This window comes from Gossypium raimondii, chromosome 13, assembly GCF_025698545.1.
Source record: "Gossypium raimondii isolate GPD5lz chromosome 13, ASM2569854v1, whole genome shotgun sequence".
NCBI classification, from domain to species: Eukaryota; Viridiplantae; Streptophyta; class Magnoliopsida; order Malvales; family Malvaceae; genus Gossypium; species Gossypium raimondii.
Window position 1 is genome coordinate 4,255,893 of NC_068577.1, and position 17,608 is coordinate 4,273,500.

At 35.8% G+C, this 17,608-nt stretch overlaps 1 pseudogene; it reads right to left on the reverse strand.

Annotated features, from left to right (window-relative positions):
* Nucleotides 1–7,408: 7,408 nt before the first annotated feature.
* Nucleotides 7,409–8,236, reverse strand: LOC105784550 (uncharacterized; annotated as a pseudogene).
* Between the last annotated feature and the right edge of the window lie 9,372 nt (nt 8,237–17,608).

The window sequence follows — 17,608 nt, forward strand, 5'->3', positions numbered from 1 at the left end:
TAACTAACAACTCCCTACTCTACTATCTAATATTCATCCATCTTCTCTACAGGCAAAACCCGTAGAAAACTCTAAAATCGAGTAAAACTTGATACAGATAGTGGCTTAGTGAGAACATCAGCAACTTGATCACATGCTAGAACTTCTCCAACCATAACAGAGCCATCAACAACCTTTTCACGAACGAAAAATAAATCTAATTCAACGTGCTTGAACTTCGAATGTAGTACAAGGTTAGCTGCAACCGCAACCGCACCAGAACTATCACACCAAATATTGGGTGTATCAACAGATTGAACATGTAACTCTTGAAGCAATGGCAATAACCATGTAACCTCACTTGTGACCACAGCAAGACTCCTATATTCTCCCTCAGTAGTGGACCGAGCAACCACCTGTTGTTTCTTTGTACACTAAGACACGGGAGTATACCCAAAATAAACACAATACCCGGAAGTAGATCTTCGATCATCAAAATCCAACCCCTAGTTAGCATCGGCATACCCAACTAAAGGCAAACTAGTGGACGGGTGAAAAACAACCCTAAAACTAAGTGTGCCAGCTAAATAACGTAAAATACGCTTCAGGGCAATCAGGTGAGCAGTTGTGGGACTATGCATGAACTGACATATCTGATTTACAACATATGCAACATTAGGCCTTGTAAGAGTAACATACTGCAATGCACCAACAAGACTCCTATATTCAGTCGGGTCCTCTAAACGTTCACCATCATCTTTAAACATAACAGACGAACAAATCATCGGTGTATGAACACTCTTCGCATTTTTCATCGAACACCGAACAAAAATATCTCGTATATATTTCTTCTGACATAGATGAAGGCATCCTGATGAAGAACGAGTAACTTCTATCCCAAGAAAATAGTAAAGATCGCCCATGTCCTTAAGTGAGAACTCGTTATTCAACAACTGAACAAACTATTCGATAACAGTAGTCACACTACCGATAACAATAATATCATCAACGTACACAAGAACATACTGTGTTGACTCTGACTTGATCCTAACAAATAAGGATGCATCAGACTTCGATACGACAAACCCCAGAAACACGAGAAATCTTTTCAGCTTCTCAAACCATGCACGGGGAGCCTGACGAAGACCATATAACGCTTTCTTTAGACGACACACAAAAGGTTTGCTATTGGAATCATATTGAACATAACTTGGGGTTGTTGCCCCAAAAACTTCAGTATCAAGATCTCCATTGAGAAAAGTATTATTAACATCCACTTGTCGAAGCGACCAGCCCCTAGAAACAGCAATAGACAAAATAACTCTGATAGTAGCTGGTTTCACCACCGGACTAAAAGTTTTCTTAAAATCACACCCCGAAACCTAAGAGTAGACTTTTGCTACTTACCGAGCCTTCCGTCGGGCAATGGTACCATCAGAATTCCTTTTGATTTTAAACAACCACTTACATCCAATGACCTTACGATTAGGTGGAGCTAAAACTAGCTCTCACATAGAGTTACAAATAAAAACATTATACTCGTCTTGTGCAGCAGCTCTCCATTCAGCAGTAGTCAGAGCTTCCTCAATTGTAGAAGGTTCTATAGCTTCAACAATTAAGGCCTTAGGCTTGAAAACACCTGCTTTAGCCCGAGTGATCATTGAATGATTGTTAATCACAGGTAACCTACTAATCTAACTATCAGATGAGGACGAGACACCTTCAGACATTCTTGTGATAGATCGAGTATTACCACTTTGCACATCCGATGAAAGAGTCTCATGTGCAATTGGAAGATCAGTCGAAGAAGCATTGGACTGAGATTGAATTAACTCAACATCTGGTGGAGAGGCATTGAATTGAGATTGCATCGAATCAACATCTGATGGCGATGCATTGAACTGAGACGGCAATGCATTGGACTAAGATTGCATCAACTGAACATCTGATGGAGAACCTTGTAGAGCTAGTGATGACGTGAAGGGCTCAAGAAACTGATGAGAAGTAGGCCACATAAGAGGTACAACCGTCGTACTAGTCTGACTAGACTGCGATACATGTATTATAGAGCTAGTATCAGAAAATAAAAACCTTTTCTCATCAAATGTCACATGTCATGAAATAATAATCTTACCATCTGGTAAAAGACACTAATACCCCTTGTGACGAGGGCTGTAACCCAAAAACGTAGGTGGTTGAGATTGAAACTCCAATTTATGACCTACAAATGGACGTAAGTAAGGGTAACAGCAACAACCAAAAATTCGAAGATGGTCATAAGTGGGATCATTTCCATAAAGAGCCTTAAATGGAGAACACCCCTGAAGAACAATAATAGGAAGTTAATTTATAAGATAAACTGTGCAACAAAATGCATATCTCCAATACTCCATAGGTAAATTTGCTTGAGCCAACAATGTAATGCCCACTTCAACAATGTGTCAATGTTTACGTTCGGCCACTCCATTTTGCTTAGAAGTATACAGACAGGTTAGCCGATGTACAATTCCCTGAGATGCTAAGACAGACGTGAAACCACGATATTCTCTACCCTAGTCACTCTGAAATTGCTTAATAGGCTTGCCAAACTGTGTCTTGACTAACTGTTGAAATTGAGTAAAATATTCTACTGTTTGAAATTTCTGCTGTAAAAGATAAATCCAGGTGAACCTAGTGCACATATCAATGAATGAAATGTAATACCACTTATCATCACACGTAACAGATCCGGGTCCCCAAAGATCAGAAACAATCAACTCAAAAGGAAGATAGTTAGTGGTCGAATTCGAGAAAGGAAACTTATGTGACCTCCCTTTTTGACACGCAGTACATATACCATCAAAATATTATTTATTTGAAACAACATTACATTGATCAAGAACAGCTTTAACCATAGAAGCAGCGGGTGGCCTGGATGATTATGCCATAAAGCAAATATAGGACAATCTGGAACTTTAGTTGGAACTTGTGAATGAGCAGCAAATGGAACAACATTAGACGGAGTAGGTACCACTGGCACAGAAAATTGATATAACCCATCATGAATGCAGCCCTTCAGCAACGTCTCTCGGGTCACGGCATCCTTAAGAACACAATGCGTAGGATGAAACTAAAAAAACACTCCATTATCATGCGTAAATTGTAAAAGCGATAAAAGATTTTTTTTTATACTCGGCACACACAGAACATTAGACAAACGTAATGACTTAGATTGAGTAGGAAGAACATCATTACCAATTGATGAAATCACTGCAGGAGGACCATCACCCATTAAAAGATATGACATACCTGAATATGGCGTGACATCATGTAGAGCGGACACATCACGACAGACATGATGACTCGCACCAGAATCAAGATACTAGGAAGTAGTGCCAACATGCATAGGAACATATGACCCATCATTACCAGAATTTATAGGAACCAAGAGAGTCAAAGTAATCAGGAGCATGCAAATCACCTAACCGATGAAGCCCAATATACACCCGAGTGCGCGGTTTAGTAGACCACAGACTCGGACCAACACTAATCGGACCAGTAGGTCGGAGACCCGGACCAACACCAATCAGTTCATTCGAGCTGGGATCAATCTGAACAAAATTAGATGATGGCACACCATTCGGCCCATGTGCAACATTTTGTCTATTTCCAGCACTAAACTTATTCGGCCCATTTTCATCATTATTCCATAGCCCGTCATCAAGAATAAAATCACGTATATTGGGCTTAGACATATTTTGGAAAGAACAGACATAACCATGTTGAGTATAAGGCATAGATGGCCAACGTGTAAACGACCCACTAGGTACCTAAGCAAACGGGCTTTGACCACCAGTAGTATAATAACCTTGACCTACATAGTAACCTTGACCAAAAACAACTTTTGGATTCTTCTGTTGATGAGTCATGAACTGCCCGTCACCATGCTGCTCAAACACCCCAGATCCAGGACCATCAAAAACATACATGTACCATTGGTATGAGACCGGAGGCATGACCGACGAGTCATTCGAGTCCCAATGATAACGGTAGTAGCACTTTTGAGCCACATGACCAAATCAACTATAGATCTGGCATTGAATGCGAGATCTGAAACTTCTACCGCGACCACGAGTAGGTACACGACCACCACGAACAGCTCATTAATCGACGACGCATGCTCAACAAGATTCGCATGCAACACCGCTTCCTGAAACACTTGCGCTTGACGAGTCTCACACTCAACTAGCGCATCAACCAGTCACTAGAAGGCCAAAACACCAGTCGATAATCGTGCGGAAGAAATAACCGCTTCATACTCCGGCGGTAATCCCGCAAGCATCACCTCAATCTTTTCCTCTTCTGAGATGCGCGAACTAGAAGTCTCTAGAATAGTACACAAATCTTTGATTCGAGCAACATAAGCCTTAATAGAGAGATTACATTTCTTTAAAGAATGAAGCTCATGTCGAATCCTTGATTGCTTCGCTCTAGTATCGACCGCGAACAGATTACTAGCCATAGTCCATATGTCACACACTGTGCACGCATCGTTGAACGAAGATTGATGAGGAAGACTTATAGTGGACAAAAGCCATGGAGTGCTGAGGATTCCACCAACAGCTTCGGTTCTAATGAAGAACAGTTGAGTAATTATATAGCATTTACTTTTAGGGTAGACATTACTGTTGCAACTGAGAGTGATACTGATGAAGCTTCTAAAGTTGAGTCAAATGTTGAGTTTTTTAAGACCTAAAAGACAATACTTGACAAGTGGGAAATGGTGTGTAATGTTAACTTCAGACTAATCATTTACAACAACCAGTTAAAAGAAAAAAAACCAAAGTTGATCAAACAAGTGGAAGCAAAAGAGTCCGAATTTGCTATCAAAATAGCAAATTTAAAGAATGCTCAGAAAGAGCTTGAGTCAACAAAGTAGAAGCTCGAGAAACTCAATGAAATTATGACCGCAAGAAGACAAAGTCCTGATAAAGAAGGTTTAGGTTATGTTGAGGAAAAAGGTAAAGCCATTGCTGAAGGACCTATAGTCTCTGTTAAAGCTGCGAATGTTAATTAAGGTGAGAGCTCAAGAAGCCTATTGTTAAAAAGGTATACTCCAAACATAAGATCATTTGCCATTTTTGTGGTGCACCAGGTCACATCAAGGCAATATGTTTTATGATGCTTTACGATTTGAGATGGAAACAAGTAGTGCTAGCTCCAATACCCACTGGTCCCAATACTGTTCAAAGGAAGAAGCAAAATCTTGTCTAGATAAAAAAGGATAAGAAATGTTTGCCTGTTGCTCATCAATCTTTGAAGACCAGTATAGACCATGTATGGTATCTTGACAGTGGATGTTATCACCACAGGACTGTTAATGCTACTTTTCTTTCTGACTTTGATGATAACCATGGTGGTCATGCAACGTTTACTGATGGAAAGAAGGGTAAAATTCTTAGCAAAGGAATTCTTAATGTTCCTGATTTACCTGAATTGAAAAATATTTTTCTTGTTCGTGGATTAAAAACAATTTTGATTAACATCAGTTAATTATATGGTAAAATTATACTTTAATCCTTAAAACTTTAAATAGCGGTCTATCGCGATGTAGCGACAGCTATTTTATGGTTTAATATATGAACATTTTAATATAAAGTCTTATAAAAAAATATTAATAATGCATAAATGAAAGTTGTATAATTTAAATAAAATAATATAAATTTTATTTTCAATTTATTGTTTTAATATATGATTTTATATTTGAATTTGAGAATGTTACTTTTCTTTTAATTTTTATTAGATTTAATTAGTTCATGTTATTAATTTTAAGTAAGTATGACCTACCATATAACAATTAAAAATAACTTTTGATAAAGATAGTAACGAATTATAAAATAAAACTTATAAAATTTAAGGTGGAATGATAAATGTTGAGTCTTTTTTTCATATATAAATAAAATTTTCTCTTTAATTTAATTTAGTCCAAAAATCTTCTTTTTTTTCGCACTTTACTTTTCCATCGTATGGCACTTTATTGGTGCTATTTAACTCATTTCTTCGTCTTTGAAAATTTGCACTTTAGATCTTCATACTTTTCATTTTTCAGTTTAGTCCCAAAAGTGGCGTCAACCATAATAGTACATTTCCTAAGTCATCCTCGTGCCCAAAAATCATCATTAACTCCAATTCCTCAATTTGATCAAATTTCATTATAGTCCTTTAACTTTTCCAAATTTATAATTTGGTCCCTTTATGTTGAAATCTCTTAGTCATAATCATTCTCTCAAAATTACCTTTCCACAAGTCAAAAAAATTCTTTACGTTTTCGTTTATCAAGCTTTGCTTTTGAATTTCCTCAAAATTCCACTATCCAATCTCTATCATTTAAGTATTAGATTAGGTATTTATATCTTACTCTACAATAAAATTAGGGATAAGGTCACTTTTGACCCCTGAACTTTTTTTTAGCCACTTTGACCTTTGAACTTGAAAACCGTTATTCATTTAAGCTCATTTTGCAATGACTGTGAAAAAAATGGGGATAATGTAACTTTTGACCTACCCTAAACTTTTTTTGTCCACTTTGACCCTTAAGCTTGAAAATCTTTATTCATTTAAGCTCATTTGTAATGACTGTGAAAAAAATGGGGATAATGTAACTTTTGGCCCCAAAATTTGGCAAGTATGTCTACATTGGCCCTTGAACTTGACAACTAGGTTTACTATTGTACTTTTTTTTTGTTCACTTTGGCACTTGAACTTGACAACTAGGTCAATTTTGATCCCTGAACTTGAAGAATCTAAAAGTTTGATGATGTGGCACTCTGACTTTAAAAAATAAAAAAAATTAGATGATGATGTGGTACTATCTCAGAGTGCCATATTCAGTGTTTTAATAACCGAACCGATAGTTGAACAGGTTAAACCACCAGTTCAACCGATTTGACTGTCGGACCAACAATAATTAAATAATTAAAAATTCATAAAAATCTAAAAAAACTAAAATTGGTTTTACTTGGCTTTTTAGATTTTTATGATTTTTAATAATTTAAAAAAAGTAAAATTTTAGATTTTTCAAGTTTAGGGATCAAAATGGACCTAGTTGTCAATTTTAAGTGCCAAAGTGAATAAAAAATGTGCAGGTACTAAAACGAACCTAGTTGTCAAGTTTAGTGGCCAATGTGGATCTACTTACCAAGTTCAAGGGCCAAAAGTTACATTATCCCCATTTTTTTTCAGTCATTAACAGAATGGGCCTAAATGAATAACGGTTTTGACATTCAGGGGTCAAAGTGGATAAAAGAAAGACCATGGACCAAAAGTTACATTATCCCAAAAATTTATAGCCTTACAATTTCTTTTTAGAATTAGTGACGAGAAACCGCACTTGCCACTGCAACATCCATTACATTTATAGCTGTAACCTTACCATTTTGTAAGAAGGAAATGATGCAAGTAATTATTTATTCATTAACCTTAGATTCAGATAATATTTAGGACAATTTATAAGAAGGCGATATATAATACAATAGTAAATTAAGTGATTTAATTGCCATACTTGGCCTTATAATCACTCCACAGTTGATCAACAGTTTTTCCCAGCAGTTCAACAAAAAACCCAGCATTATACCTACTTCTCATCTTCTTATTAAGCTGTGCAACGAACCCATTCCTCAGACCATCACAATACTCCAAAAACCTAGCCGTAACATCGTATCCTTGGTCCCATCTATCTCCCTGCCCTGGCTTCACCCAATGGCTCGGTATATAATTAGCCTTCAGCCTCACGAAATCAGCTATCCCTTAAATCAACCCCCCAGGGGTCAGACCGTTCCCGTTCCATTGCCAAATATGCGTCATTTCATGGTAAAGCACCCCGTTGAATTCCTTCCTCAGGTCGCCTGTGTAGTTTCCTAGGTAATTGGCGTTAACATGGATTTCGTTGTTGATGGCAAAGGCTACACCGTCGCCGTTTTCGATGAACAGTGTTACTTTCGGGACGTTTTTCCTGTCGGATGGGTTGGTTTGTTGGAAGATGTCCCAGATGAAGCCTGTGGCGGATGACATGGTTTGGAGGCTGCTTTGGGCTCCGATTGTGGTTCGGAAACGAACGCCGCCGCGACTGTTGCCGGTCTTGTCGTTGATGGCATAGTCGACTGCATGGGCGCCTTGCATGGCTGCAAGAAATAATAGCAGGCAGGTGAAAAGCAAGGTGTCGGCCATGATTGTTTCACTAACTCTTAAATAAACCATGTTTCCTTTTTAGCTCTCAGAGGGTTTCTTTCCTTTTTGCCAGAAATGCATTGCTGCCTATGGTTTATATAAGAACTTGGCCGGCAGCCTACGTTCAACTTTTTCATTAAAATTTATTTATATTTACTCTTTTGAAAATTTTAACTTTGACTAAGCCTTATTTAAGTCAACATTGATGATGCAACTATTTCGAATCTTTTATTAATCATATTTGTTTTTCTTTTTTACACAATATTTTGAATTAATAATGAATCACGATGATAATCGAATTCATATCCTCCTATATCACTAATAATATTCATACCAATTTAGCTAAATTTCAACCGATTGTAAGAATTTATTTCTAAATATTTAGTTTTAGCATATTCAGACGCCCACTTAAGTAATAGACCTGTTGACACCATTTTTTGCATGAAAAAGGGGTCGACTTGGATTTTGAAACAAGAATGAAAACGGGAGTCGCCACCAATCTTTTTTGATGAGGTGTGATCGGGTCACCTCGAAAAGTGTTTGTTTTTAATAAACAATTTAATTTAATTAATGTCTTAGTGTCGAAGATTGAAAATTTGAAGAGTTTTAAAAATATGATCCTTAAAAGAAACTCTGATAACGTGAATTGAAATATAAGATCCTCTTGTCCCGAAGGAATATCACATCCAGCACGTTAGGACACGATACTCTAAACCATCGAAACCAAGATCACCTTATAGTTTAATGAAACCATACTTTAAAGTTTTAAGAGGATATTTGGCTATTTAGTCGAACGAGAAATCGAAACCCAGCACATTAGGGCACGTTCTCTCGAATGTCCAAACGCAAAATATCGCCTCGTTTTGAAAATTCGAAAGGATATTCGACTATTTGGTCAAAAGAGAAATCGAAACACAGCACGTTAGAACACGCTTTCTCGATTTTCCAAACGCAAAATATTGCCTTAAAAAAATTTCCTTTTTGATGATGATGAGTAAGATATTTGAAGTAAGTATTTATCTTAGTTAGAAAAAAAGATGACAAAGCAATCTAAGTTGGATAACCATGTTGGGGTTTAATTTAGAAAACAAGGATGTGAACTAACAATACAATAATAAACATAGAGTAATGACACATGAATAAAATTACACCGACGGCACACACAATGAAAATTAATCACTCAACATACATTATTTAAAGACTAGCATTAATAATCAAAGACGAATAAATTAAATAATATGCATAATAATTTCAAGATGAGTAGTATAGAGCAAAATATTGATAAATAAAATGTAGAGCAAATTTAGAATGATAATAAATGAATTTTAAATAAATAATGTAAAAACGAAATTTAAAATCAACTATATACAAAACAATTTTATGAAAAATTTTAAAATAAATAATAACATATGGAAGCACAAAATAAGGAATATCTAAAAATCTTGAAATGGATAACAAATGATTTAAAACAAATAGTGAAATAAAAAGGGTACAAAGCAGTTTTAAAATAATTAATATATACAATACATTTTAACATAAGATAAAATAATATATAAAATACCTAAGATAAATAACTAATAAACATTTTTACAATATCCTGTAAAATTTTAAAATAAATACGTAAAAGGAATTAAAAAACTAATGAAACCGAAAAATGAGAATAAATAATATATGTACATTTTTAATTAACGTATAGAAACTTGAACTAGTAAAAACAAAACAGTTTTGGAAATAAATGATGTATAGAAGTTCAAAAATAAAGAGCCTAGAAGCAGTTTAAATTATATAGTACATATAAGTTCAAAATGGGTAAGGTACATGCATATGTTTGAAATGAATATCATACATAAAAACTTGAAATAAATAATAGATCTTAACCGTTTAAAATAAAATAATACATAAAAGAAAATATTAAATATCAACAACAAAAATACAAATACAGATTAGAGAAAAGTAGATATATATATATATATAGATATATAAAAATGGAGACAAAAGGTCAGGGACGTGATCGAGATCAGAATGAAATTAAAGGGACTAATCAAAATTTTGAAAGAAAAAAAAATGGAACGGAGGACCAAAATGAAATTCTTTGAGGACATGGGGGACTGTTTGGGAAAATATCCCCAGCCCTCATGCGTTGAGTCTCAGCCTGGACCCAACTGAAACGAGTTTAAAATGCCTGGGCCAAAAACGGAAAAAAGGGAAGACCCGATTTAATACGCCACAAAGGGGAACGGACCCAATGCGCAAATTACCCCTTAGGGTAAGAATGTGCATATCTCCTTCCCTTAAACGCCGTCGTTCAATGGTTAATAAAAACCAAAATGTTTTTTTTCACTTTTCAGATTTGCTAAAATGAAAACAGAAAGAGCCTCTGCTTCTTTCTCAACCCCCCCTTTTCTCAAATGGCCGACGGTCCTAAGACCTCCGGCGCGCCACCAACAAAAAAACAACGATCGGCGCTGGAAAACGATCCCGTTAGCCCCTGTCCTACGGCGTCCTTGAGAGCCAAGACTCTCTCCACCCATGGGAGTCAAAAACAAGGGAGATTCTCTACCTCTTGGACCCGATTTGGACGACGGAGGAGAGACCCTCCGACGACGGAACCAAGGCCACTTCCGGTGAGTTCCCTCTCCCTTTACTTTGCTTTCGATTTTTATTAGTTAATTAGAAGAGATTTGCAAAGAAAAAAAGAATAATAAAATGAAACAAATGAACAAAATCAGAAAAAGAAAGAAAAGAAAAAAAGAAACGAAGAGAACAGTTCAAAATAAACCTTTTCTTTTATCTTGATTTTTTTGATTTCAATCTCTGTATATTCGTAAAAAAAAACTAAAAAGATGTATTGTTTCTTTTTATAACCGAATTACAAGCCCCTTCCCTTTCTATTTTTTTGTCTCTTGCCATTTACTCCTACTGCTACTTGCACACTTCTCCATTGTTGTATTTTTGCAGGTGCCAGGTGATAGTGGCGTGCGGCGGCACGAAGGGCACGCGAGGCGGCCACGTGTGGTGCCGGGGCTGGGGCAGTAGCATGCGGCGCAGATATCCCCTTCTGCTGAAAAAGGTTCATGGGTTTTGGGTTTTTTTGATTTATTTGGGCCATAATTGTTTGGGGTTTATTTTTCTAATTGGACTGTTGGGCCCGGGCAGATTTTGGGCTTTACAAGACCAATAATATTAAAGAGTAAAGGGAAGAAGTGGATTATGAGCTGCTTCCATAGCTGAAGAACAGAAATCTAGAATTTTGGTAAATGTTTGGTTTAGAAGTAGATGAGTCAATTTAATGCAGAACAAGGGGGATGGTGGAGAAATTTGCTCCAAAAAAACTAGACTGGGTCAAATTTGAATAAAGAAATGCAGCCATGGATTTTCATCATTGTTTGTTGACTTTGACTTTGACATTGATTGGTATGAAAACAAAGACATGTTCCTGAGTTTAAATTTCATAAATAATTTTTTATTACTTTATTATATATAAAATTTAGAATCTGTTTATATAACAATGTTTATATAACAAATCTAGATAGATTTGTCCATTGGAAATATTTAACAAAATAAATTATATGATCTGCAATCAGCAGAATCAATTTAGAAAAACTTTTCTGAATATTTTCTCCAATCTTATGTTTTTACTAATTTTATTGGAAATAGTATTCCAACTATAAAATTTAGATTGGATCATGAACCATTTGATATAACAAGTATTGAATGTGGATTTGTTAGAGAAATAGTAGTACAAAATTTCTCTTTTCATCTTTTAAAAGATTTTCGAGCAATAGTAAAGTCTTTTTTACAATCCATCATAAGCAATGATGATTTTTTCTATTATTTTTTATTCAAACTAGTACTCTTATTGGTATCTCTGAAAAAGAAAATTTTTTTCAGCCATATCAAATTTGGTATTTTCATACTATGATTGGCAGTCCTCGCTTATCAGCCTTAAATGAAGATCAAGAACACTTGACAAAAACAATTGACAAGTGTCAGAAAGATTTCGGCTATTATCAAATTCAAACTGGAATTGATTTAATGGCTAAAGCTAGATATCTTCATCAAGAAAGAAATTATCGACTCAGGACTGATGGAAGAAGGATAATGGCGTATTACTCCAGAATTGGTGATAAAGATGAAGAATCCATCTGTTTACTAAAAAAGATAGCAGAAATGGATTTTGAAGATTTCCCACCGCATATTTTGCAACAAATCAAAAATACATGGGAAAACTATCATCAAGATATATCTACAATTCATCATTATGGATGACATCAACAAAGATGGCAACCTGAAATAAAGGCAATCCACATACGAAAAAAAAAGTTTGGCAAGGTGGAAGTTATCATGATGGAAGTAACCATTAATCAATGAAATCCAAGTGCAGACAACAAAGTCTTGCAACATGGAAGCTATCATCAAAACAATGATGATGCAAGCAATGATGGAAGCAGCCATGACACAAGCAAGTGAGGGAAGCAGCCATTAATTCAAGCATGCAACGTGGAAACAACCAAGTCCATGCAATTAAAGTTACAAGAAGACAAATGAGACGTGGAAGCAACCACATCCATTTGAAGCCGAATCTTTATCAGAAACACTGTTCGGGATTCAAAATACAATTGTATAGAATTTTTAATCTCCTCTATAAATAGAGAGGAAAGTTCAATTGTATAGCATCGAAAGTTTATAGAATAATATAATCTTGTAAATTACCAAATAGTTTAGTTTTTAGTTTCTTCTTACATCTTGTAACCTTTTCTTTTTGTGAATTAGAAATATGTTTTCAAAAGGAAATAAATCCTCAAGAAATATTATATGAGTTAATATCGAAACGGACTCGATAATAATGATGAATATATATTTATGTTTAATATAGGAAATAGTTCTAATAATCAATTGGAAGAAATTCCTATCTTGGAAAAGCAGGATATTAAATTAGGAAATTTAATTGGAGAAGAAAAAGATTCTTCCGATGAGATGATAGAAAAATAAATAAAAATCATATTTCTAAAGAAGAAATATATAAGATCTCTAAGTTTAAAATATTGACTTAGAGACATATAGAAAAAATTAGCGGTAACACGATTAAGCTAAAGATACGAAGAGGATTAACAAAATCTCTCTTTACTAAAGAAAAAATTAAGAGGATTAGAAAGAAATATCCTCAGGTCAGATATATACATTTAGGTATAATCATGATCACTATTAGAGCCCTATTTAGGAGAGGTCACGACATTCCTATAATAGCGGTTTTTTTAGATAAAAGATTTGATAATCCAATAAAAGCACTTATTGGAGAAATTCAGTCTAATTTACATACAGGTGTAATAGGATTTAAAGTTAAACCAAATTACTTTATTTCTATTACAGACCCTCTAATAGAATAGTGTCTTTGCCTAAGGATTCAGACAAAAAATTTCTGATATCAGTGATTTAGCAGAAGATCTAGGAATCAGTTGGACTTCTATTAATGAATATACAAATACGGCAGAAGTAGAAATAAAAGAGATTAATAACAAAATTATTGAACTCTTTAAACCAAACAGGTTCACTACTGAAATTCAGCCGAAATTATTAGTGTACAGCCCAAATTTACCCAGGCCTCACCAAATAACAAGCCCAAAAATTTAAAACCTACCCAAGCCCAATTACCAAACCCATTACCCAAAACACAAATCAAAAAAAAAAACCCTAAAAAATGGTAATCCAATCACACCTCATAAAAAAGGATTGGTGGCGACTCCCGTTTCATTTTTCAAAACCCAAGTCGACCCCGTTTTTCATCCAAAAAATGGTGTCAACGGCTTAGCGACTCCACTGGGGAAATAAAATAAGAGAGTCAAGCCACGTGTTGATTAATTTTTGTCTTTTGTCGAAAATTGAAAATTTTATTTAAATATACAATCCTCTCATTGCATTTCATTTGTTTTGAGTTATGGTTTTCATCATGTTTAGTATTTTAAATTTTTATATCTCTGCACATTGCATTGCATGACCATTGGTCACACCTTTTAAGTGGGAGTGAGAAGCTACTCCTTCGTGAGGTTTTCACCTCCGTACAGGATAGTGGATCGCTTTCGGGATACATTCGTACCTATGTCTTCGTGAGATTTTCATCTCCGTGCAGCCATAGGGAAATGTATTCCCTTGAACTGAACTCGGTCCGTATGAACCTATAATGTGTGAGGATCGAGGAATCTGCTGGTTCGGGTACCTTTACTTTAGAGCCAAACCTCATATAATGAACTTTAGGAACCCACCCTAGGTAGAACCACTTCAAACCCCTAGTGGTCACCCGAATAGGTGTTCTATTTATTATTGCTTTCTTTTGCTTTGTACTAACCTGTTTTCTTTTTTGCTATGATTGCATTGCATTTTCATCATAAAAAGAGGTGTTGATTCACGTTCGGTTGTTAAATAGAGAGCTTGTCATAAGAAAATGGGTCTTTTGATAAAGTGGAAAATAATACGGTTGCCCGAATATGTTCCAAGAAAATACAACAAGAGAAAGATGATAGTTTAATAGAGGACAACACAACTATTGCTCCGTTGCCCCGAAGATTTAAGGTGACAAAGATTATTCGAGAGCCGCTGAACTTTCTTAAAGAGAAGCCAATAAGCATCACGAGGATGAGCGAGCAACGAATCACGGCCCGGATCAAGCGAAAAAGAGATAAAAGAGACGTCCCTTTTGAAGAGTTCGTGAGATTCATCTTAACGCACGAAGGAAGAAAAGGATCATTGTCATGGAATATAAGGACAAGGTCGTATATATATCCGCTTTATGTAAAAAGATTTGTTTTCTAGTAAAGTTTTTCTAATAAGAATTGAACCAAGAATCAACGTCTCTTTTTGCATTCATGCATTTGCATTACATAACATCATGTGCATTAAGGACCATTAAAAGACTCTACTTGAATAAAATTATTTCAGTTAACCTGGAAAACCAGCATTCTTGCGGTACCCGAACAAAAAACTAAAGGAATGGACCAAAGGTTGTAGAGATTAGAGCAGATGCAAATACAGATGCTAGAGCAATTGGCCAAATTTTAGCAAGATATGAAGGATCAGATGCTAGAAGTCTAAAGAAATCTGATGAGCCAGTTAACCCAGTTATTGGATATGAGGTTGGGAAAAGGAAAAAACCCAGTGGTCCACTTTGGGAATGATGAAGGTCCTGCATATCTTCCAAACTTTACCCTAACCAACATCCAAGCACAACCAAACACATATCCACAAAGGGTAACTGTTAACATTCGACCACAATACCAGACCAATACCTCGACACCGGTGAATTTCGCGACATGTTCAGGTTTCAATCTGAGGGGCAATCTAACTAATCCTGTTGTCCTTGATGATCTAGCGGGAACAAAACAGGCAAGGGTAGAGTTCTCAAAACAATTTGAAGATTGTTACAAACGGAAAGGGCAAGAGTGTAACCCCCAAAACAATACTTCAAAGGTCTCGAGGAAGAGCAAAAATGAGGTGAATAATGCAGGTAGGCATAATGAGGGTTATTCAAAGCTGATTACCGCAGGTCAGCAAAGGTCGGTTGCTACTGGCCATCAGATATCCCCAAGACAAGAATCCGGCACAAAGCAAAGCATTAAGAGGTCTCAATTTGCACCAATCTCAATGTCGTACCAGGAGCTGTATCAGAGTTTATTTGATGCACATGTTGTCTCCTCTTTCTACTTGAAGCCTTTACAACCTCTGTACCCCAAATGGTACGACACAAATGCGCAATGTGACTATCATGCAGGAATTACGGGGCATTCTATAGAAAACTGCATTGCCTTTAAAAAGCTGGTCGAAAGGTTTATCAATATGGGCATCGTCAAATTTGAGGATTCACTCAGTACAGAAAACCTGCTACTCAATCATACAGATAATGAAAGGAATGCGATGAATGAAGAGATGTTGGGAAATGTTCACATCAGTACCGAATACGAAGAAGCAACCGGAGAAGAGATCTTATTAGATGTTCGCCCTTATAAACTTGGGAGTGTTCTAAAGAAACCCCTGTAGTATTTAGAGCTTACTCAGAGTAATATTCAAAACACACTTGTTGCTTTCAGCCTAGAGGCAACAAGAAGTCTTTGGTGAAATAGGCTCATGTCTGAACGTCATTATTTGAATGGAATGCATCTTTGCGATCTTTTGAACCAATATTCTTTCATTTCTTATGAATGATTATTTTTATTCTTTTATTCTTTCATTCAAATCATTCATTCATTCATTCATTCATAATCATACTGTGCAGATAATTATTCTTAACTTCATATATTCTTTGTATATTATTTTGTACTTACAATAGGTCCCTGGATATCAACGACATGAATGACACTGCTACAGACTTAGAATCTCCTTTTGAGCGAGACATGTGTTTAGAGGGATCCCACGACTTTGAAGATGACATAAATCGTAGCTTATCTCCAAACTTTTTGAGGATGGTAGAACAATAGGATAAACAGATCCTACCTCTTAAGGAATCATTAGAAATTGTAAGCTTGGTGAAGACTAGAATTGACCTAACCACAGAGACGAAGCAAGACCTTGTTGAGTTACCTCTAGAGTTCAAAGATGTCTTTGTATGATCATACCAGGGTATGCCTCAATTCTTATAATAAAACCTGCACAACAGCACGATGTCAGAATTTTACAGTGCGAACGATGCAATTCTTTGCCGGGGCAATGCCTCCCTCGTTGAGTCAGCATAGCTTTGCCCATTTGAACTCGAGTTTCATCCTTTCAAGATGTTGTTGGATTTTATTCTGATTAAAGAGGAAGATCCAAAGTTTTCTATCGTAGTTGCGTCCCAAAAGGGCTCTATAAAAGAAATTTGGTACCAAATAAGGTTTTTCACATACAAGATGAAAGTGGAAGATCTTATGTGGAAGACTTTAGAATAACATTGATTCTGGTCGAAAAGCATGACCAGGACTTGCCTGATCTCATGAGTTCAGACTAAAAAAAACACAAAAAAAACAAAAATCAAAAAATCAAAAAAATAAAAAAAATTAAAGTCAAAAATAGGAGAAAAAGAAAGAAGGAAAAAAAAAGGAAAAAGAAAAAGGAGAGGTCAAGGCGAAAACCCACAAAGGGCGCTTTGACCAAAGGTGGATCTGAGTTGAAAACCCGAAAAAGGGCGACTCAAAATTTGAGCAAAATGGGGCATGGACATCACCATTATTGAAGACTTCTAATGGGCATTGCTTCATTTTTTTGAGAGGCTACTTCATGGATCAAGGTCATCCTATACCAATACAGAATTTCAGAGAGGATGGTATTGGAAAATGGATTGAACTTAAATGATAGCACGATAACTGATGTCTGAAATCAATTCAGAAGCAGACACCATATTTTGTCACCGAATTACCTAGAGGTGAACAATGACTGGCATGAGAAATTACCATTTGCCCTC